Below are 24,827 nucleotides of genomic sequence, written 5' to 3' on the forward strand. Positions count from 1 at the left end.
ACTCATGCTTTTAATCAGAGCCGAGAAACAACATTTTGCTGCAACATTTCATCTTGAAGTGTGCTAAGAGGAACAGAGGAAGGGGAAGGCTTTTTCTGCTTTCAATTGGAAATAGGTTACATAAGCTCGCAGAGGACAAATTGTGTACAAATAATTATTAGAATTGATGGTATCTGCTGTTCTGATTTATTCCGAGATTAGTGTCTGAGTAAATTGTAGAGATCAAAAGTTATGGCTTAAAGAGAGCAAGGGAAGGAGGGAAGGAAAAAAGGGAAGCACAAAGTACTTTGTGAACCCAGAATAACTAATGGTAGGACATGCCACACCTTACACCAAAAAACCCTCCCAGCTTCTGCAAAAACATGGGAGAATGAATACTTTTTTGGTTTATTTGCTAATATTTTAGTGACTAGTTCAAGAAATTTAATGTACTACATTTCAGTTAAGTCTTAAACAGCAAAATTTGCAGGTGCAATTTCCCAATATATATTTGACCACATTTTCACATGCCAGTGTAAGATTGCTACCAAAGCAGGCATTTGTAGTATGATTGAGCTGGTTATTTCTTCATGCTGGGCCAAACAAATAGGTGTTTTGTCTATGTATTAATGGGCTTGAAATCGTAACAAGGAGCCCAGTTTTGTAAGCCGTAAAGTCCCTCTGATTTTAATTACACAATTATGTTAATACAAAAGAAGGCAACAAAATTATTTAACTTAATCTTTGGTTTACCCCTTGTATTTTTTTGCGTATTAGTTTTAATCCCAGTTTTCAACTAAGATTGATCATCTTAGGACACAGAGAGCTCTTGGAGGGATTCCATGCCTCTTATTTGTATTGGAGAGCAATAAAAACAACCCCATTTAAACACGAACTCAAAAGGCCTATTGACTTTCATCTACTGAAGAACTTCAGCACATGGCCAGGAAAAGCCACAGCTGCTTGCTCAAATCACAACTCCCACTCCTCTGCTGGGTCAATTCCACCACCACTACGACAGAAAACTTTGCTTACAACGTGGGGATTCAGCTGACTCACATAACTAACAGCCTCAGCAGCTGGCTTGCAATGGGAAAAATCTTTGCCAGTACTCTTGCCTCAAAAGGAGAGGGAGCAAAACCTTGCAGAGGTCCTGCTCCTTGGGAAAGAGGGCAGATGTGCCCCCCCCCCCCCCCCCCCCCCCCCCGACAACCATCCAGAGGCAAGTTTTGAAGACAAAACCATACAGACCTCCCATACTAGTATACTGGACTGCCTTATATCTGCGAGATATTTAAATTTCACCCCTGAAGTACTTTAGGTCTACTGTTGTTTGATTTTTTTTTCTTCAAATGGGCACACTGGTGGCAGGTGTGAAAATTCAGTGGCAGCAAAACAAAATCTCTTGGGGTTGAAAATAATGGTGTGACTAAGAAGGCATGCAGGACATTTTACTTGCTGCTTTGGTTGGAATATAACCTAAGCCTCCTACAAGCCACATCTTAGTCCATTAAAGTCTTGTTTACAGCACCAAAGCTGAGTACTCCTTGTACAGTATTTTTAGTGCATTCCAAACTAGAGCTGAGAAACTGTAGTGCACAAGCTGACTTTTCAAATGAACCATACAGAAGCAGATTGAAGTGCTGTTTCCCCAGTTTTAACCCTCCTCGGCTCTCCCAATTCTCTCTTATGAAATGACAGAATCATAGAAGCATAGAATAGTTGGGGTTGGAAGGGACCTTTAAAGGTCATCTAGTCCAAACCCCCCTGCAATGAGCAGGGACATCTTCAACTACATCAGGCTGCTCAGAGCCCCAGCCAACCTGACCTGGAATGTTCCCAGGGATGGGCCATCTACCACCTCTCTGGGCAACCTGTTCCAGTGTCTCACCACCCTCATCATCAAAAATTTCTTCCTTATATCTAGTCTAAATCTACCCTCTTTTACTTTAAAACCATTACCCCTTGTCCTATCGCAACAAGCCCTACTAAAAAGTTTGTCCCCATCTTTCTTATAAGCGCCCTTGAAGTACTGAAAGGCCGCATTAAGGTCTCCCCAGAACCTTCTCCAGGCTGAACAACCCCAACTCTCTCAGCCTTTCCTCATAGGAGAGGTGTTGCATCCCTCTGATCATTTTTGTGGCCCTCCTCTGGACCCGCTCCAACAGGTCCCTGTCTTTCCTGTGCTGAGGACTCCAGAGCTGGACGCAGGACTCCAGATGGAGTCTCACCAGAGCAGAGTAGAGGGGCAGAATCACCTCCCTCGACCGGCTGGCCATGCTTCTTTTGATGCAGCCCAGGATACGGTTGGCCTTCTGGGCTGTTGAGCGCACATTGCTGGCTCACATGCAGCTTTTCATCCACCAGTACGCCCAAGTCCTCCTCTGCAGGGCGGCTCTCAATCCTTTCATGGCCCAGCCTGTATTGATACCAGGGGTTGCCCCGACCCAGGTGCAGGACCTTGCACTTGGCCTTGTTGAACCTCATGAGCTTCACGTGGGCCCACTTCTCGACCTTGTCCGGGTCCCTCTGGCTGGCATCCCGTCCCTCAGGCGTGTCAACCGCACCACTCAGCTTGGTGTCATCGGCAAGCTTGCTGAGGGTGCACTCGATCCCGCTGTCTATGTCATTGATGAAGATACTAAACAGTACTGGTCCCAGTACGGACCCCTGAGGGACACCACTTGTCACCTATCTCCATCTGGACATTGAGCTGTGGACCACCACCCTCTGGATGCGACGATCCAACCAATTCCTCATCCACCGAACAGTCCGTCCATCAAATCCACATCTCTCCAATTTAGAGAGCAGGATGTTGTGGGGAACCGTGTCAAAGGCCGTCCAGAAGTCCAGATAGATGACATTTTCACTGTGATTCTGTTCTACAAGAGCATCTACATGCCCCAAAGAAACATGAGCGCAGGTGCTGAAAGAATATACATCAAAGGCATTTACGCTTTAACACATTTCATTTTACAGGCTTATTTAGGTGACCGAGGCTTATCTGTCAGTTATTGGAATGCATTTTCTTCTGCTTTACATGTTCTAACTCACTCTCTAATTTTGCCTCGCTTAAGCTTTCGAGAATTTATCCAATCTTCCAAAAGAAGCTGGCCATGCTTCTTTTGATGCAGCCCAGGATATAGTTGGCTTTCTGGGCAAATCTTGTAATACTCTAGGAAGTCTTATTTTAACAGGATGACAGTCTCTAATTATATACTGAAAAATCTGAAAGTAATACCTAGGAGCTCAAAGGAAAAGCAAGCCTGCCTGCACGTATCTGTAAACAAGTTTCCAGCTCCCTGAAGTCTATTTGAGGTAGAATATGCAAAACTGTTTATTGTTTAGGAGCTAGTGCAATGACTTAGTGGTTTCACACAAACGCACACAGCAGCAGCTACCAACTTTATTGAAAAGCCTTTCTCTGGAAACACTTATTCATTGAGCACCCTGGAATTAGCCTTCAAGCTTAAACCTAGGTAAGTGTCCACTGTGTGCATTTCATTTCCAAATGCCAGTAGTTGACACAGTTGGCTCAGTTCATAGAAAGGTTCCTCCTGATGTCAGACAACCAAGTACAGACTTGAGATCCATAGACTGTCCAAACAGACAAGTCTGCTCAGGAACCATCTAAACTTTTTACTCCAAAGATACTTGCAGTACCCCACGGGAACTTGATTCAGAGTTGCTCTCAGCAGCAGCAATGCAGGGTAAAACCAGTGTAAATACTGATCGTGTTTTAACCTGAATAGTTGTCTATTTGAGCCCAATGTTGCCAGATATGGGGTGTCTCCTTAGAAGCATGAAGCATTTCTCTTCCAAAAAAGGAATGAATCCCCATCGTGGCAGGAAGACCAGACTCTGGGATTCAGCTGGAAGAAGTCACATGCCTGCATCTCTAGCAGGATACCTAGCCTGTACTGTTCTCTTGGTCCTGGCTTCTCTCAAGCATTTTCTCCCTAGCAGTATAATATGGAGCCCTTAAGTATTAAACTATAAAGCATCACTTTTCCCAGGAACTTAAAAAGACACAGAAAAAATATTAAAGAATTCTTATTCTGAACCAAATAGAATAGGAATATTTAAAAAAATCACCCATGTCACCATAGTACTAAAATAATACTTAAGGCTTCCTGACTCTAATAATCTTCCTATCCAGGAAGATTTCACTTGTGAATCACTGATGTGTGCAGACTGCCGTCAGAATCATATCTATACCCAAAGTATATGACCTAAAATGAGGTAACATAATAAAACCTCAAGTGTCTGTGGTGCATCTGCAATACATATGCATGCTTTAAACAAGGGTTAATAAAAATAACCCATCAATACACAGGAACAACAGAAAAGTGATGCATGCGGACTACAGACTAGTAAGGGATTAATAAATTGTTAATAAAGGAACGGAAAAATAAAACTAGCTATCAGCTCAGCTCAAGAAGTGAACACTTGGACATGTGGACTGGAACTCTCTTAAAACATAAATTTCTTTTCTCTTCTTTTCTTTTATTGAAGAAGGAATGAGTTAAAGTCCATTTCAAGGTGTGGTTCCAAACCCCCCTAGCAAAACTACCAGTGCAGAAGTGTAGCTGGCCATCACTCTTGTAATACCTTGAAAGAGGGCTACAAAGACCTGGCTGAGAGGACCACAAACTCCTCTCCGAGGGACAATGCTGTATAATCCCCTAAAGGTGTGACTTGCTTGCTACTAGTATGAATGTGTTAAAAATACTGATTTAAACAAAATTAACTTTAGAGCTTTCAATGATAACAACAGCTACCCTGGGTCTATCAAGCAGTTTCTGACATCAGCATTTGACTTTTGTTCTCATTTTTGCGGTGTCCAACCACAATCTCACAATGTCAGCTGCTACATACATTGAAAAATGCACTGTTCCTTGCAAAGACTTCTGTCTGAGAAAACTGTCTGTGTCCATGCACTAACTCACCTACTCATTTACTTCACTGGCAGTAGTCAAGCGAGTCAAGATACTCATACACTTCTACATCTGGTAGGATGAGGTACTCAAACTCATAATCTTATATTTGTACGCCCTTCAGCAAAGCACCTATATAGACACATACTTTAAACAGGTTAATGAAAAAACAGCAGTAGAGTGAACCATGCACGCAAGCTTTAATACATGAAATTAAAATCACCCAACTGAAAGCTCAGCTCAGCAAGAAGCAAGCCTACTACAAATTTGATGAATTAGATGCCTTTAGAGTTTACGACAGGTGATACACACAAGATTTGCTAAAGCAAGAAAAATGGCATTAACGATATTAATTTTACTTTTTAAGATATCAGAAATGAATCACAAATATCAGTAGTTCCTTTAGAGAAAAATGATCACACCTGCTGCTAGTCATCATTTACTATCTTGCACGAAACATGAAGACATAAACAGGTGGTTTTTAAGCATTCCTCTTCAGTTACCACAAATAATTCCATGTTGTCCCAACTGACCACAGTGCTTTCAAGAAGAGTATTGTTATGCACTTTTGGTCAAAAATCAGTCACTTGAAATAGCACATTGTTGAAAGCAATTGGATATGAAAGCGATCAGCAGGTCTCCAGCTTGCAAGGTCACATCAGATGTGTGTTCCTAGAGGATACCTTTTTTATTTCAAAAACTACTCCACTCCTAAGTCAAGTGTAGCAACCTTAAAAGGCCAGCTACAGAAATGAAGTCAAAATGAACAATTTTTCATCCACAAAGAGCCATTTGAAGTCCCCAGCAAGCTGAAGGCTGGCATTCACTCTGGTAACCATACCAGCAGACCCCTATTCCATGAATTTTTACAGTTATCACATGGTCTAATAGATGGGCTAAATGTCAGGACTTTCCTAAATTCAGTGAGTAGACACACAACAGAGATTTCTCTATGTCAATTTAATTCTAAGGGGAAACATAAAGAAACCAGGTGCAGTAGTTGAAATTCAGAGTCATCCTTAAAGAGTTTCTAACCTTTGCTTCAAGGAAGCAAGTTGCAAAATTTGTAAACCTCAAACATTAGTTACAATTCCAGGTGAAAACACATTGCCATTAACAAAGCAAAATGACAGCGAGATTTGAAAGAGAGTGAAATTATGCCTCCTGGAATTAATCAATATATTTATTTCTGATATAGCCCCTGATCCTGATAACAATGTTCACCAATATCTTTAACCATGCCTATGTTCATTAATTCAAGTATTTCAAGTGTTTGGAGGATCAGGACTATAGGACTCTCAACTCCACCGTTACACTGACAGGCATTGACATAATGCATCAGGGGAATAAGTAGTCCAATCATGGAGTGTGGTGTGGGGAAAGAGCAGAACAATGAAGCAACCTGAATCCCTTGAGGCACTCAGGCAAATGCAGAACAATATCAACTTGGTCAGAAAAAAAAAAGAACTGAAAAATTTAGAGACAAAATGGAAAACAAGTAAATTAACAAGTCCCCATCTCTTCCTCTGCAAAAAGATGCAGTATTTCTTTACTGCATCATCTTCTTTTTTTTAAGGAACGAAAAGTTAATATTATATGCAATGCTCCCACTTGTTCTGGAAAGTGGACAAAGACCTGCAAAAAGCAATAATATTGACCTCTCACACTTTTCTATCAAAAAAAGTATCACAGTGCCCCTGTGTACGTTATTACCAAAAGCCTGGGAAGGGGCTCAACAGGGCTTTGCAATCTGTGAGTAAGGACTGGTCTGGTCTCGCTGGAGAGGAAAGGAGCAGTCCCTCCATGGGGATCGCAGCTCATGAAGGCAGAGCAGTATCAAGAGCCCCTGTCTTGTCCCTGACAGCCCGAGCACAATCTCAGGTGAAGAATCACAGGCTGTGGCACAGCAGGTCTTTCCCCCAGCACATCCCCAGGGAGGAGACACGGAACAGGGATGGGTGGGAAGGTGAAGCCCAAACTCTCCCCAACTTTTTCCCTCCCTACTTCCAGATGAGCAAAGGGCTGCAAGGCGGAGATGAGTCAGACACATGCCAAGCACAGTGGGTGCAGAACTAATTGGACCACACCAGATAGTACAGGGAACAGGACACAAAGCTAGCATTCACCCTTGGGAGTTTTGGTATCATGTCAAGCCTTGAGTTTAAAGTCCTAGTGTTGGGGTGATATTGGTACATCACCCACCACCAATGGGGACCTCAAGCAGGGAGAAGCAGAAAACATGCAGGAAAACTTACACTTGATCCTGAAGTGCATAAGATGGAGTAAATTTTAAAAATGGATGCTACAGTAATGTTCCTGTGAACAGCCTGTGCATCCCAGAGTGTGAACAGCTGGATCTTGATATTACAGAGAAAGGAGCTGGAATGGTCCAAGCATGAAAAGATTAAAGGATCTATAGTGCGCAGGGGTAGTAAGGAGGAACACTGCACACTTTTGCTCAGAGATATGTGGATTTCTTTTCTTTAGGGTGGCAATATTTTTTACAGATCACAAGCTATCTTTTGGAACACATATTCCCACTGCATAATATCACTTACATTAAATTAAAAACTGTTAGAGGAATAATCTATACAATGATTTTGACATCATGCAATATTTGGAGGCAGAGCAGTAGAGGCAGATGGAGGTGTGATCTATAGATAGAAAATGGTTCTTCATAGGCAAATGATATTCAGGAAGAACTGGTTTTACTGGTAGTACGCTCAATAGTATCCAAACATAAAGAAAATAAAGAACAAATCTTTTATGCTTTCATTTTAAAAGAGTTGTGAGCGTCGCTCAGCATCATTCTGGCCAGCACCATCTGCTGGCTCCCAATAACGTCACAAATCATATTTCCTACTTCACATTTATTTATTCCACCATTATCACCTGTTACACCCACGTGTTACTGTGCTTTCTAAGCAACAGGCATAAGATCGGGCAAAGGTTGTTCATCGGAAAACATCTCTGTCCAGCTGCCTGCATTTTGTTGCTGCCTTCCTACCTCTCACTACAGCCAAATAAAAGTTTGATTTTTCTGCAGGAGATACACATTACACAAAAAAACCACCTTATGCTTTGCATGACTAACCAGCATTGTTGATGGGGTGGCAGAAGCACAGTAGTTAGAAGAGAGCCGCGCATCCCAGAACAACTGAGCACAATTCTGTCCAGAAGCCTCCAGGGCTTTGTACCTGCAGGTACCACATGGTCCTCATCAGCCAAAGGCTCATAGCATGTACAGTGACCACAGAGGACGATATGAAGACAAATAATGAACCTTAATGAAGGTGAAGAATCATTGCCTGGGAAGTAACTGATAAATGTAATGTGAAGGGAAAGGCTTTTCTGTGTTAAAAGACACACTAATGGTCATTGCACAGACATACTGAAATATAAGATACAGAACAGCTTTGTATTGCCTCCATATGGGAAATTAATATTACACACTAAGTAAAGGATTTCCCTTAATATAAGGTTCATGGACCCTTGAAGAATTTCAGGGTCCTCTGCAACCCTGGAGGCCCAGCAGAACTAAGATGATCTAGAAGTTCCCATCTTCATCATTTTTTGCTGCTGTCAAAATGGTATCATCGTTTGTACTCTTAAAATAAAAAAAGAGAAGAGAGGTCCTATCTGTGTGAGCTTCCATTAAAATTTGTAGCTATAGAAAATTTATTGCTTCTTCCTGAACACCGCTGTCAGCTCATTTAAAGGGAACTCAGCTAACAGAAGTGCTTTCAATCCAGCATTTCAACTATGGATCCTTTTATATGTACAATGTAAGTAACAGTGTGCATCAGGTCTCAAAAATATAGAAGAGGAATGAGAACAACTTTTATATCTCTCTAACATTTTATATTGTGAAGGAGAGTTGTATGTATGCATTGAAGGGAGAATGTGCACCCCCCAGGACATTGCAGCTACCAGTGCATGCCAGATTGTCACACCAACAAATCAACAGGAATCATAAAGTGGAGAATTTCTGGCAAAATAAGTAAATGCTAGAGAACATAGTTCCATACTCCACCACACATCAAACTAGGAGCCTAAAACAAAACTCATCTTAAATGATCCCTTTACATGCCCAGCAATCGCATCCAAAGACTGACTGCAGTTCAAGTACTTTCGGGGGGGGGGGGGGGGAAGGTCCAGCAACTTTTTCCAACAAAAAGAATCTGGAAAAAGGGGAAGAACCTGAACTAATCCCAACTGACTTCAGGCACTGCAGTGCCAAAGTTAGGACTTAACCATCTTATGCTGCCAGGATAGTCAGCAGTGGAAGAACTTGAGGTGGGCTGAATTTTCCCTTAGGCTACGCAGCTGCCTCCCTTGAGAGGGAGCAAAAAATAACTGAAGATTAATCTGAAGCCAAATCTCTGAGTCTGTGGCTTTATTCACACTGTTAAATGTGGGGAGAGACTACTACTTGTTTCCTTCCTGTTTCTCCAGTGAGATAAATCATACATATTAAGAATTCCACTCAGAGATAAGTTAAAGGTTTTGACTGAATGATATGCCTGCCAAAAAATTCGGTTACAGTCATCCTGATCCTGGGCACACATGTGGACTGTGTTCACCACACGCTTTTGTACAGTAAAACGAGTTTTAATGGGGGTAGCAGTATCATCATCCTGGTCTCCCTGCCTTTTATCCAACAACTCAGCAGCCAAAGCATCCACTCACAATGTGGGAAACTCCGAATACTTTATAACTTGTCAGAGGGTCAGTAGCACTTCAGTCCAACAAAACCTGTGTGGGCAACGTCCTGGGTGAGTCACAGACCTTTGGGAGGTGTGTACTAAATGTGCCCCCAGGCATTCAGTCTTATGGAGCAAAACAAGACGAGGCATCTAAATCTACTGTCATTTACATTTTTCAGGCTTCTCCTTAGTTTTAGAGGATACTTATTTACAGAAAAATAGGTGTTTAGAAGATTGTTTTCAGCTGTTTAGCAAACATGAAAATACTGAGAGTTTCTTCGAAGAAATTGGAGAAATCTTGTGAACATAAGAAATGCCATTCTGGGTCAGACAAATGGTCCATCTCCAACAAAACAGTGATATCTGCCAGCAGCAATAAGAGATGGCATTTAGGGACAGCACATGAATCTGGATATTTTCTACAGGCCACTCTCCTTGTAATTCCCCAGCATCCACACTGTTGTGTTAGGGATGTGGAGCCTACAACCCTGCCTTTTTCCTTTCATTCCTCTTTACAAACCTGTTGTCCAAGAATTTGTCTAATTGCTTTTGTACCCACTCATATTACCTGTCTCCACAACCTCCTGTAGAAACAAATTTGAGAAGTTTATTACCTACTGTGGTCAAAAATACTTTGTCTATTTCAAACTGATCTCCTACCAGTTTCAGTGAGCACTCCCCTCATTCTAGTATTGCTGAATTTGGTGAATATCAGCTCTGCATTCACACTATTCCCTTAACGATATTGTACACCTTGCTCATATCCCCTCACAGCTTTCTGCTCTCCAAACTTAAGAGTCCTTGCCTTTTAATCTGCCCTTGTAGAGCAGACGCTCCAGCCCTTAGATCATTTTTGTTGTATATATACACAAACACAAATATATTTAACTCCACTACACCTCTCTTGAGATACAGGGACCAGAACTGCACAAAGGGCTCAAGATGGGGGTATGCCAAAGTTTTAAACAATGGCAAAATGATGCTCTCTGGTCTTGGCCCCAGTACCCTTTCTGATGATGCCAAATATTTCCCTGGGTTTTTTGGCTGCCTCTGCGCTTGAAGCTAATGATTGCAGACGCCCGTCAACAATGACTCCAAGATCCCTGTCCTGAGCTGCAGCCAACAGGGTCACGCTCAACGTTATACAAATATGGTTTAGACTGTTTTTCCCTCCGTGCACAACTTTACGGTTGCTCACACTGAAGCTCACCTGCCACTTTTTTGCCCACACACTCAATTTAGGGAGGCGCTTCTGGAGCGCATTGCTCTTGGGGTGGCACTCAACTACCAGCATCATCTGCAGACTTTGACATTTGACTGTGCACCACGTCCTCAAGGTCTTAAATTCATGATGAATCGAATTCATGGAGATGACTCGAATTCATGTAACTTACCTAATACTCTCTTTAAAGGATTTTTTTTTTCCCCCACCTGTGACGGGTCACTGAGGTACCAGTATATTTCTTCATTCCTAAAAACACTTGGATAACTGTGTGACACTACTGAGTGGATGTGGCCTCGGTCTATTTAACAATTATCCTGTGTTTCAGAAAGTTGGGAGGGAAAGAGAAAGCACCTCAGTTGGTACAGTGACTTATAAGTTTTACATTTAAGCATGTGCCAGGCTCCTTCAAACTGTTTTTCCAGGCTGAGATGGTTTCTGTTTGTAGCCTCTCTCCCTCACCTCTTGAATTTACAATCTTGGGTTCCCGTCCAGCCATTTCTTCTCTCGCCAACACAACTGTGTAAAGTGCACTCATGTTCTCCTTCATGCCACATCTCGATGCAAACTCAGTTCTGTTTCTGATTTCAGTGAAATCAGTTGAGAAAGTGAGATGGATTTTGATGGAAAAACAAAGAAATGTAATTTCTCTGTGGAGCTCTAAGTCAATATACTAACAAAACTGCACAAACTGTGGGTGATTCAAGTGATAGATGTAGAATGGCACGAAAATGGAGCAGGATCCTGTTTCCATTAAATTTAGCAGGGAAACTTGTATTTACTTTGGTCAGGTGGACTCAGACTTCTTTGCAGAGGTACAGTAGAACAAAGAATAAATAGAAGAGTTTTCTTCTTTTACTTATCCTGTCCACAATAATATACTTTACTGTAATATTCAATGCAGTAATGTGATTCCATACTGCTATTTGGCCTTGAACAGCTATCCGCCTCCTCCAAAGAAGAGTTTGGTTGACAATTTTTCAGCAAGAAAAGATGAGCTATTGTCAGATTGCAAAATAAGAAGAAAGAATAAAAGAAAGCAGTAAATGTCTGCTGCTAAAACTATCTGCAACTAACAATGTTAGAAGTGCAAAAAGTTAAGCCGGTTCACAAAAATATTGCAAGATTTGACAGGAGTAGATTTCTAAACGTTTGCTGGCCTGCAAAGTGCTAGGCTCAGTAAAATCAGAGGAGCATTGCAGAAAAAGGAGCAAAGGGTTCTCCTTAGCTTAAAACCTCTTGCTTTGAGTCTTGCCAAGCATCAAGACTCCGGTTAGCTGAACAGGTTTATGTTTTCATTCTGCTAAGATGCTGACACTCTAACAGTACAAGTACCTTTAGACCTCTGCACAGTCTTGTCTTCATCTGTATCTGCCTGCTGACAGATGATGTTCTTTGAGGCCGAGTTGTCTGTTTCAGATAACCACTAGAGATCACTCCTCCCCTTGCAGTACTTCCGAATTAACTGATATCATTTTATTCTCTCGTCACTCCAATTTTTTTTTAAATAAGTATGAATCCACGTATTTATAACCTGAACACAAATTAAAGTTGCAGGCTTTCAGATTTATGTCTATTTAAATGCTGAAAGACAGTTTCCTCAAATAAAGCAAAACAGAAATTAATTGTGTACTAGAAGGTCCACTGGAAGAAATAAAGCTGAAAATCTGGCCACATACTCAAATGCAACTATGCCAATTTCTATTAGTTGAGGATCTGGTCCACATTCAGTAATTCAACTGAACAAACTATGCTGCCTATTATGCAGCTAAAATCTTCATTTACTTTATATGCAAAAATAGAATTGATCTTGGAAAACAAATATTGATAAATACTTGGCGCTCTTACTGAGCGTATTGGAGGACTGTGCTGGCCTCAGCAGTCAGACAGATTCCATACCACTGTGCATGATGCCTTGTCTCCAGGCCCTCCCAGTTCTTCCCCTCTCTTTTTAGAAAAAGACGTGTAATTACCCACCTTCCCCTGCCCTTCACGGGGCAGGGAAGGCAGCTTAGAGTTTTATGACTGAAGCATGCTCAGAGCAGAAAGCACTATGAGCTCTGTAACACTGTTAACAGTAACCAGTTAGATAGGAATGCATCAGTGGTGATCAACAATCCCATGCAGTCAAAAGTCTCCCCTCCCCACAGCTTCACATTAAAGACACTGGTTCAAATTCTATCCTGCATAAACCTGTCCTCTTCCACAGAGCCCCAAGAACCAGCACTGCTATAACTTGTCCTACTTGCTTCCACAGAGTTAGGTCATCCGTAATTTTGGACCATTTTATCTATAAAGCGAAATTGTTTTCCAAGGGCTTTTATCAGCAAGCTGGGAACATGCACAAAATGTCTCTCCTTCGCTCTGTATCTGGACAAGACCTAAGTGGTGTCAGAGAAAAGAGCTTTCTGCGCCCTCTCTGCAAGTGTTTACAACAAAGGCGGCTTCTTTGATATTTTAAGAATACTCACCATCCTGTTCCCTTCTTACCTCTTCATTCCACCATTGAACTGTGAGTGTAGTACTGCATGCATACACGTATGTATGTTTACAGATGCAGATAACAGTATAGGGTATTAATTTTGTATTTGCAATGTCAGGCCTATCAGGTGTCTTCACATAGCAGATAGAGAAGCTATCCTGGATATTTTTATTTGAAGTGACAGAAGAAACTGATAAAAATGTGAAAATTTGGAATTTTCTTACAAGAAAAAAAAAAGAAAAGAAAATCCAGGAGAACCAGAATAAAAGCTAAGTATTGTAACCCAGCTAGCAGCAAGTCCAGGGTTTCAGCTGACTACAAAATGGCTATTTTCACAATGCTTACTATTTGCCAAATTTGAAGTGACAGCTAACAGAAAAGGATCCTGGCAACAAAGGTTAGGAAATTTTTCAATAAAATGATGACTTACTCCCTGGTGAGTCTCCTTAACAACTAGAATAATACACAAAATGGCTTTTCTGTGAGAAGGGCTCAGCTCTCACCTTGAAGGATGCTAGAGGCTTAGGAAAAAAGTGTCCAAGTTCACAAAGCCAGATTAATAATTTTTAGTGTTATGGTTCATTGCTAAAACTAGGATGCAGTTTGAGACAGGGCTTCTTCTTGGTTTTAGTTTACCATTCTGTCAAACAATATACTGGCATAACGTTATTTTTGTAGTAGAAGAGGAAAGTAAAGCCATGAGAATGCAAGGGATGAAAAGGGAATCAACGCCAGCTTTACTTCAGAGGGCAAATGGCATTTCAGAACTTGGGAGCACAAGTTCCTGATCTTGAATATGACTTTCGACGCATTTTCATAGAAAATTCTGTTACAATGCATCCAGTTTCTTAGCAGAATGTTCAGAAATTCAAGCAAAATTATCTTTCATACTGAAAAGATACTTAATTTCTCCTGACCCCATGGCAAAATTGTGTAAATTCTCGAAAGCTTAAGCGAGGCAAAATTAGAGAGTGAGTTAGAACATGTAAAGCAGAAGAAAATGCATTCCAATAACTGACAGATAAGCCTCGGTCACCTAAATAAGCCTGTAAAATGAAATGTGTTAAAGCGTAAATGCCTTTGATGTATATTCTTTCAGCACCTGCGCTCATGTTTCTTTGGGGCATGTAGATGCTCTTGTAGAACAGAATCACAGTGAAAATGTCATCTATCTGGACTTCTGGACGGCCTTTGACACGGTTCCCCACAACATCCTGCTCTCTAAATTGGAGAGATGTGGATTTGATGGACGGACTGTTCGGTGGATGAGGAATTGGTTGGATCGTCGCATCCAGAGGGTGGTGGTCCACAGCTCAATGTCCAGATGGAGATAGGTGACAAGTGGTGTCCCTCAGGGGTCCGTACTGGGACCAGTACTGTTTAGTATCTTCATCAATGACATAGACAGCGGGATCGAGTGCACCCTCAGCAAGCTTGCCGATGACACCAAGCTGAGTGGTGCGGTTGACACGCCTGAGGGACGGGATGCCAGCCAGAGGGACCCGGACAAGGTCGAGAAGTGGGCCCACGTGAAGCTCATGAGGTTCAACAAGGCCAAGTGCAAGGTCCTGCACCTGGGTCGGGGCAACCCCTGGTATCAATACAGGCTGGGCCATGAAAGGATTGAGAGCCGCCCTGCAGAGGAGGACTTGGGCGTACTGGTGGATGAAAAGCTGCATGTGAGCCAGCAATGTGCGCTCAACAGCCCAGAAGGCCAACCGTATCCTGGGCTGCATCAAAAGAAGCATGGCCAGCCGGTCGAGGGAGGTGATTCTGCCCCTCTACTCTGCTCTGGTGAGACTCCATCTGGAGTCCTGCGTCCAGCTCTGGAGTCCTCAGCACAGGAAAGACAGGGACCTGTTGGAGCGGGTCCAGAGGAGGGCCACAAAAATGATCAGAGGGATGCAACACCTCTCCTATGAGGAAAGGCTGAGAGAGTTGGGGTGGTTCAGCCTGAAGAAGAGAAGGCTCCTGGGAGACCTTATTGCAGCCTTTCAATACAGAAGGAATCTTAGACACTTTAAGATAACATGGTCCTACAAAGTAGGGTATTCCTTTTTGTGCATGGCTCACTGCTACAGATGAGAGCAGACCCCACACTTTCAAACACCTAAGCTATTTTCCTCCAACACAACCATGCTTGCTCACGGGCAGCACCCACCCCCCACACCTCACCATCCAAGTACTTCAGCAAAACACGCTTGAGGCTGGCAACATCACCCATCAACACTGTAATTCCACGTACCTTTTCACTCCACTAGAAACCTGACAGGTTTTTTGACATGCATCAAGTCATACTTCGTGGCTGACCTCAAATGTCCATAAGAAAGAAGCGGATGAACACTTTCTCCCATGATTTCTACAGGGAGCAATAACTCACTGTCTTGATGAATATTGTATGATGAAACCTGCTTTATTTGAACTTCAGGAGGATATTGGGGTTTTTTAGTCCTTCCCAGATTTTTGGAGGCTTGGTAGGGAGGACTGTAATCCATGTTACTTAGCTGTCATGGTAAAAGGGGGAAATAAGAAAACTGATTGCTGAAAGACGACTATTCTTCTGTTTGTTGCAAAGTAGCAAAGGGAACACAACATATCATGCACCAAGCACTGTACAAACTGAAGTCAATCTAGTTTGCTGAAGGTTTGGAATTGTTTTTTTTTTTAAACAGGAGGATGAGAAGAGTCCACAGCTTGTGGTTAATCAAGAGTTGTGTGATGCTGCGTCTCCAAGCCTAATCTAAGAGCTGTCTCAGGGATGGCCCAGCAAAGCGCTTACTAGACTACTAGCTGGAGAGCATCCCTCATCCACTTGAGTGGGGCAGTATGCCTGTAAAATGCCCAGTCCTGTCCATCACCTTGAGATATGCAACAGAATTAATTTTTATTAACTGGCTTCATAGTCACAGCAGAAATGCTGATTGCCATTAATCTGGCCTTCATTTGCCTGCCACGTGCATTTCAAAAAGGAATTCAGTTGTCAATCAGTGCAAACTAATGCACCTTTAAAAACACAGCCTAAATCCCAAACCATAAATTCCGTAACACTTTTTCTTTTGTCTCTTGTGCCAGCTTTTTCATCTCCTGCTCCTAGCATTGCTCTGTCAGATTGGCTTATAGCAGTTGACTTGCCTCCTCTGTGCCCTACAGAATTATACTGCTAGTAACCAGATAGCGCTCAGAAGCACTTGAGTCTAGCTGCCTTGACGATTATTCTCCAGGATGGAAGACGCAAGAAGGAAGACAGTATTTCTGCAGGTATCTGTAACACCAGGGGGGTTGTAGCTGTCTTTTTCATCTTGCATAGCTTTTTTAACTTTCTGCTGTTACTATCATTAAGCAATCTATTCACGAACTCAGGAGAGAGTAGCCCGCTATACAGCTCTCACCATCATCAGGTTGCTCACTCAGATAGTCCTCCATATACTCTGCTGAGCTAAGGTAAGCCCTGCCTTCAAGGAGCTTACAAGAGAAAAGCCCCTTGTGATGAACTCAGTGGGGCTGTTTGTGTGACAGAGGACCACCAGGTACAAAGGGGAAGAAGGCCAAAGGACAATGTAACATAAATGGCCCTTTATGACTAGGTCTTACAGGAGTCATAGTGATTTGTTAGCTTCTTATGTCACAAACCTAAGTGTCACAGCCATAACTCAATACCGAGATGTGAATGGAGCTTGAGTAGCCTACTACTATCTTATTCTTCACCCTTTCCAGGGCTGCTTGTAACCGAAAGGCGATCTGACTACACAAGCATCTATGACGCCCTGGCACTGGGTTAGATCTGGGGTTGCTGATTACACTAGCAGGTCCATGATTATGACTGCAGTACAGTAGTTTGACCTCCTATTTAGTAAGTGACAGTACTGAAGCCCTCTCTACATAGAAACATGTTTTTAAAGCTTTTGTTGGTAACTCAGAAAATCAATGCTATACAAATTTTTAAAATCACTTAAAAATCACTCTAAAAACACTTAAGAATCAATGCCATAAAAACCAAAATTAATTTTTAAAAGAATAATAGTGTATCCCATTTACTAAAATGATTAGCCGGAATAGCGCATCAGCCAGGGTTCAGGGAATGGAACATGATGAAATATGTTATTATAGAATTGACAAAAAGTTATGGGAAATCATAAAAGACAGTATATGTACCTATAAAAAAAATGCATTGCAGCTTACTACAAATCAGACATAGATAAATATTTTACCTCCAGCAAAACTTCCTTAGCAAAACATTTTAGACTGAAGACACCGGAAACAAAAATATTTAAGAGACTCAGAGCTAAGCCCAGACTTATCTTTTCCCTTTTGTAAATTTTTAGAGGCAGTTATTTTTAGCCCTTATGGGTGTAAAAATTATGTTATACAAGATGCATTGAGATACAGTTTCTTTACTTATTGGAAAAAAGGACTGCATGTAAAGATTTCACCTCTGGTACAGCCCATCACCAGTGCCAGAAAGATGTATAGAATGAGTTAGTATTTCAATGCCACTTTCAAATGCTTTAAGGTTATGTGGTTTTTTAATCATGGAGCGAGTCTCTCTCAAGAGCTCTGCCTCTAGCCTCTGTCTTTGACCCCACTTACATTAGGTATTCTCAGGACTCATCCTTAAGAAAAATGACTGGCTGTGACACAAAGTGAAAATTTACAAATAAGAATTAATTTTTCTTTGTAAACAAAAGAAATAACATAAAAGGAATACAAAGTATTAAAATACAATGCAATGTAAGGGCAACAACATCTAAAAAGTTTCAAAATTGCCTGTTTCTTTTCAGTTGCTTTTGCTACTCAGCATGACAAGGAAAGGCTCTTTCTGCTGATGCCTGCTCAACACCTCTAAGGTCTGAAGAGACGCCGGAGTTGCCAAAACTCTGCAAGGATCAAGTGAAAGTAAATGCCATCACTATCTCTGTTGAGCATCTTTTTTAATTCCTACTAAAAATTGCAATGTTACTATGAAAAAACACTGGTCCCTGGCATCAGGCCCTTATGGTACAAGTTCTGGACAGATAGGAAAAACACAGCCAAGCCAAAAACACTGAAAATATATCTAACCCTAGTATGGCACAGTGGGTGAATGCTGACTTTCAATGATGACTGATAAAGGTAGGTTTCATTGCGGTGCCACAAATTTCCAATTTCTGTTCCATTACAACAATGTTCCTGGAATGTAATGACCTTTAGTGCTCTCCTGCCACTCTTCAGCTCCCTCAATTAATGCACGGCTGCTGAAAAGTGGTCTTGAGATATCAGTGTACTGAGGTAGAAGATCTAGATGTTTCAAGGGGCAAATAAGAACCTAAATATCTTTAAGTATCCAGACCTCAGTGAGTAGTAAGAGCTTCAGGAAACAGCACAGCTCCTACTGGAATTCCGGGATCATAATTAACTTCCATTTCCCAGGGAGGTGCCTTGTGGAGTCTAATCTTGCAAATATAAAACTAGGTGGGAGTGTAAATTCACAGCATAAACAGGCTGCTTTAGAAACCAGAATGAGGGCGAACAACATGAATGGTATATCAAACTTGCATTAACCAGTCTTGTTTTAAGAAATGAAACTGAACTCTTGAAAACAGCCTGCTGGGGTCCTGAGGCCAAGGAGTTCACGTGAGGTGCGTCACATGAGGGACCGCACCGAATTACATCCGCATTTTGTTTCCAGGAGTTGGAGTAAAAGGCTGTTTCAGTGCCACACTTCAACATAACTCCAACCCAGCCTGCCAAGTAGGCAGTGCCAAAGCCATCCTGCCGCATTCACAGCGACCACGGTGGGCAGTAGCAGCTCCCGATACCTCCCTTACCCCAGATGTCCTTCCCCCCAGCCTGGCTCGCCATGATCCTATCGTTCTTTAACTTCATTTCCAGTCCAGTTCAGTGCTCTACACTAATCGCAAGTGACAGATGGAAGCTGCAATACATCTCCAGCTCCAGATCATTAAATAAGATGACCTGTATTTCCTGCAGTAATCAGATATTGCTGCAACTTACCTCTGCCTCATCTAAACCAGGGCTGGCAAAAGGACCTCTATTATCATGGAGGGGATTTTGTTTATTTCCAAGTTTCAGTTCAAATCAGGAGTACTCACATTTCATCCTTTTGCTAGGTCAGAGTGTTAAAATTTGGAAAAAACTGCATTCTCTAACTGCAATAATATTAAAAAGAAAAAAAAAAGTGGGTGACATTGTATTTTTCAAGAGTACATTAAACACTCTGCATCTACTGCCAGGAAGAAGTAAACGCAAAGACTTAGAAGAAGGTGGCTTTCAAGAAGAAAGCATTATTAGCAGATGAAGCAGATGGTCTTGCCATTTTGGTGGATTTTTTTTTTCCCCCTCACAGAAGATCAAGATCACTTGTCGAAGGTTATAAAAGTTTTGCTCAGCTGGAAAACAAATCAGAGGAATTCATAATTGAAATGAATGTGCAGATTGCAAAACAAGGAAGGAAAGGGTGCTATTACCTACACTCTCTCCTTGCCTTCCAACCTTGCTGCTTTGGGGGTGGCTGCTTATTTCATGCGATGTGGAAAAGCTGTTTTCTAGTTATCCTTCCTCACTCCACGGAGGGATTTGAAGAAAGCCTAGCACCTCAAGAGAACACTCATGCCTTCAGTGACTACCACTGTAGTCGATACTGCAAATAGCTTTTCCCTCAGTCTCTCCCATTGCGGTTATTCTGCTTTGTGAGAAATACTTGAGTAATTCTTGGAGCAGGGCCCAAAAGCAGGTGGCTCCATCCCAGGAATGTGCCCCAACCACCAGCAAAAAGACTCATTCTCCCTTGTCTTACTGCAGACTGTTACGTCTGCCTGGCTGGTTTGGCAAATCTGGACACATAGAAGGAAATTAGGGAGGTGAGAGGATGGAGCTGAGTAAGGAAATGGGGGAGAATCAGATTATATAGATACTTACGAAATGTTTGCTTCCTTTTTGCTTTTCCTCATACTTATTTGCCCAGTTTGATGAGATTCAAAACCAGATTTGCAAATAGCTTCAGACTGACAAAGTCTGCATCTAAGGGCAGGTTGTTCACCCCAAAAAACCTGTTCAGTCTTCATCCTGAACTTTAATCCCAGCTCTGACATAAAGTCCCCATATGGCCTTTTATAAACATATGGGCATCTTTAACGAAACAAGCGCAGATGGACAATTTCACAAGTGGTAGTACAATAACACTGCATTCATTTCAATAGATTTTATAATTTTTCCTCAGTTTCCTTATCTGTCAAGTAAGCCAAACTGTACTTCCCAGGAGTATAAAGCAAAGCACAGATTGTTCTCGCCACTTTACCAATGAGTTTATAACTGACACCTTGGTAAGATTCAATTTCTCTCTTTATCAAAAAAGTAGCTTTCCCGCAAATATATTGTACCAGTAATCATCTTGGATTTGATACACCACTTGAAGGAATCATTTTGTCATAAATTTTGAGATGCTTTCAGTTCTGTGTCACTTTATAGTCATGTGAGATATGACTCGGCAGTCCTAAATGTCTTCTAATCTGATACACGATAAGGAGAGAAAGGGGGTGTGGGGGGGAATGTATTCTGTAACACCAGGAAGAAATTACACTATATATAATGTAATAGATATTATATAGCAGAAACTAAACACTTAGGAAAAAAAAAAATAACCCCTTCCATACTGACTCTAAGCAGCAACAAAAAAGGACACAGGACAAAGCTACCACAGCACACAAGAATTTGCAGACTGTTGGTCTCTCCTGTTTACATTCCTGGAAGGAACAGGTGGAAATGAAATTTAGCGATGATTCAGAAAATGACCTAATATTTTTTCTGCAACAGAACCTTAAATCAGAGTAGCCTGGTGCTTACATACAGTGTGAAAGGCAGGCAGAACAGGAGCTTGAAATTGAACCGCTCACCTAAATCTCCTACCTACCAGTATCTTGAGCCTGAGCATTTTTTTTTATCTCTCTCTTCCCCCACAATTCCCATCACCACATATCCCTCCTTGCAAGACTTGTGTCAGTTTTCAAAGTGAGAGATGATATTGTCAATGGTACTACAAATTTCAAACAGATTGTGTAACTGATCTCAACTGAGAACGAAACTAGTTCATTTAGGTATCTAAGTGCAGACACAGTTACTTAACCCTCAGGTAGACTCCTTTGAAAACAAACCCCAAATCCCAGCCCAAAATATACTGGGCAGGTGCTGCCAGTTACCAAATCATTTTCCATTAATTACCAAGTTAATAAGCTTTGAAGCTTGAAATGCAGCCACAAGGCCCCAGGACTGTAATGTGTCACTAAGTCTTGGACAGACAGATGGGGTAGCAGATGACCTGCCATGGGGGCCTGGGTGTTAGTGTTGCACCAGTCCCTTGCCCCCAGTAACCATGGTGGTTGTTAAATGCATTAAAATTGTGAAAACAAGCCTGTTTCCTTTCAACAGCATCAGTCCTACAGCATCCCTGGATAGCTGCTTCCAATAAGGAGGCAAAGCAAACTGATGTAATACGACCAGACCATGCTAACCTGGAACATCCGCCATTGCTTCAGGTACAAAGGAAACGTAAACCAAGCTCTGTCTTTGGTTTTCATCCTCTTTCCCTGCAGAAACTTATGACGTTCAACCTTTCTCCAGTATAAGCCTCTCCTGCTATCTTCCTATTCCTTACACTTAATGCATACTCTTTTCTAAAGCATTGTATTTTGAAGGTGGACTTTTCATAAGCCTATACATGTCTGTTACCAGGTGAGGGACTAACATCAGCTCTACTGCATGCCGACTGTGGCATCTCTACTCTAAGATAGTCTCACTACTTTTTCCCATTGGTAACTATTTACGTCAAATAGACCTAACTCAAGTAGATGAAGTTTATTCGTGTTCTAGAAATATAGGCCCTTGGATTACAGACACTGTAGGGCTTATCCACAGGAAAGGGACACAGCGTCCCAGCACAGCCTGCCAGCCTCACGCAGATGAACCGGCCTGCCTGAGGCTCTGGTCAGGTGGAGCGAACACCACGGTCACGCATGGCATTCCTGACTAATCTCCTGAGGTGTTTACATGAGGCTTACTATCGTGGTATTTGGGTGCCCTTTTCACAACAGTCCCTCCACTGCCAAAGCACTGTCACTGGGCCAGGAAGCAATAAGGCAAGCTACAATTCCATTACAAAAGATGGAAAAGGTAAGAGACAAGGTACCTTGTGAGAAGTGAAGGAATAACCAGTCTCTGAGGTATGCACCTAACTGAAGACCCTATGCAGATGCCTACAATAAGCGTGTGACAAAAAAAAAAAAAAAAAAAAAAAAGAAAAGAGGTGGGAGAAGGCTGGACTTGCTTACGTATCCCCTACCACTGAGGATGAGGCAGAACTCCAGGATGCTTTTAGCCCCCTTAACCCTGCAGATGTTTCTGCTGGCTTCATGCATCCCCCCAGAGAGTTCATCTAATATTGCCAGTGCTGCAGTCTCCTACAGCCTTGCTGCAGGTTCCTTCAGTGGAAAGCAGCTGAGGCTTGGGACAAGAGCTAGCAAGTAGTTTGCATCTCATACAGTGTCCTCAGACCTTTAAAATGCACAGGAAGAGGTTCAGCAGGTCATTTGTTTGTCCCAGTCTTTTAGCTGCTTTGAACTTCATTAAAGGAAGTCATCAAGCAAGTCATACCAATGAACTGAAATTTCTGCTCTGCCCTCTGGTCAGTCCCTGTATTTTGAAATTATACACATGTTTCTTTATGCATGGCAGCCTTTAAGCATTTTTTAATATTGAATTGTAAATAATGCCAAGCCAAAAATTCAGAGCTAGAAACATCAGTTCGTCTTTCAAATGTCCTCCTGGCTTGCGTCAGTACTAGAGGAATCTCAGGCAAACGTGATGTCTTATACCACATGTTTGTTGTGCTATTTGGGCATGGCTAGGGAAGATGCCACTGAGATAGAACAGATCTGTGTTGTATTATACCATCATGAACACACAGAAGAGACACAGAAGAGACACAGAAGAGACACAGAAGAGACACAGAAGAGACACAGAAGAGACACAGAAGAGACACAGAAGAGACACAGAAGAGACACAGAAGAGACACAGAAGAGACACAGAAGAGACGGTACCTGTGACTGTTGGTATAGCTTTGACCAGCTATACTAGAACCAAGACATGAGTTCACTTGTTACAAAGTAATGAAACATCATTAAAAAGTGCCTAAGAGCGTAAAGTTTTCCTTTCTTGCATTTTAATCACTATTATATTTATCAGACTGTACCACCAGGTATTCTTCAAAACTCAGACTCTTTGGGTTTAAAAGGATAAGTTTAGGCAAATGCTTTTTGTACAGTGATCTCAGGAATGGATCCAGAAGCCTTAGGATTCCTCCAGCCATTCTTCCAGTGTTCATGTCCCAAAGGCAGAAAACACCTATGGTTACCACTCTACTGTTAGTGTAGCAAGTGTCGCAGAAGTAAAAAGGAAGATGCTAACTCAGATATGCAGGAATATTTCTAATTTTAGCAAATGCAGTCTGCCTATCTGAAAATGAACCCTATAATTTCAATTGGGCACAGTGTTCTTTATCTCATTCTGTTCATTTATGCTAACATTAAAAGGCTGTATTTAAAAGAAATGCTATTAACTTAGACAATTCTTTAAGTTAAAAGCTTACTTAGCTGTGTTTAGGAATAAATGAAGTAATCTTCAACCACGCTGTTTTAAGAAAGTACCTTTGATATTCCTGGGTAAAAAACATTATATATGAAGACATTCTATGTAAATTTTATTTAATGGATATATCCTTGCAGCATTTTTTTTAAATATAATTATACGATTTCTTCAGCCAGAGAAAATGATGAATTGTAGTACCACAAGAAATGGATTCCTGAGGATGACAGGAAGGTAAATATTTTGTTAGGGAGTTATTGATGTTTTTATTTGCTTTTTTCCTTATTTAATCTAGTGATGACTTTCCCCTTTGCCTGTTCTGAGCCAGGATTCACTCTAACAGCTGGTGACCACGCAATCACACTCACTCAGTAAATTATCAAATACCAGGGGCCTTTGTTTGCATATCCATGTTAATCTGGTTTCCACAGTGCATCCTTCGGTTCACTTTTAATAAACAAATCCCACAAAGAAAATAGAAGATGGGAATGAAGGTTTCTGTGCTTCTTTACAAACAAAGCAATAGATCAATGAGCCTCAGAAGGGGTGGTTCTGCCTCCTCTACTAAAGAGGGCAGCATCCTCCTCCACGAGCAGTACTGCTGGTTTCACTAATAGGTCCTCTGAAATAAGGTACTCGGTGTAAGGGTGAAGAAATCAAGCCCAAAATCAGTTTACTGCCAGGCCAGTTCCTGGCTTTGCATTTCCCATGATGCTCAAAAGGAAAACAGATTCCTGCACTGTAGAGCAGAAACTTTTGATTGTCAGGCAAACTTTTTTCTCCTGTACTGTCAGACCCTGGAGCATGGTTACACTTTTTCTAATCTTGACACATCACTGCTATTGCAAAAGCTGCAATAAATTCCTTTT

This window comes from Gymnogyps californianus, chromosome 2, assembly GCF_018139145.2.
Source record: "Gymnogyps californianus isolate 813 chromosome 2, ASM1813914v2, whole genome shotgun sequence".
Classification (NCBI taxonomy): domain Eukaryota; kingdom Metazoa; phylum Chordata; class Aves; order Accipitriformes; family Cathartidae; genus Gymnogyps; species Gymnogyps californianus.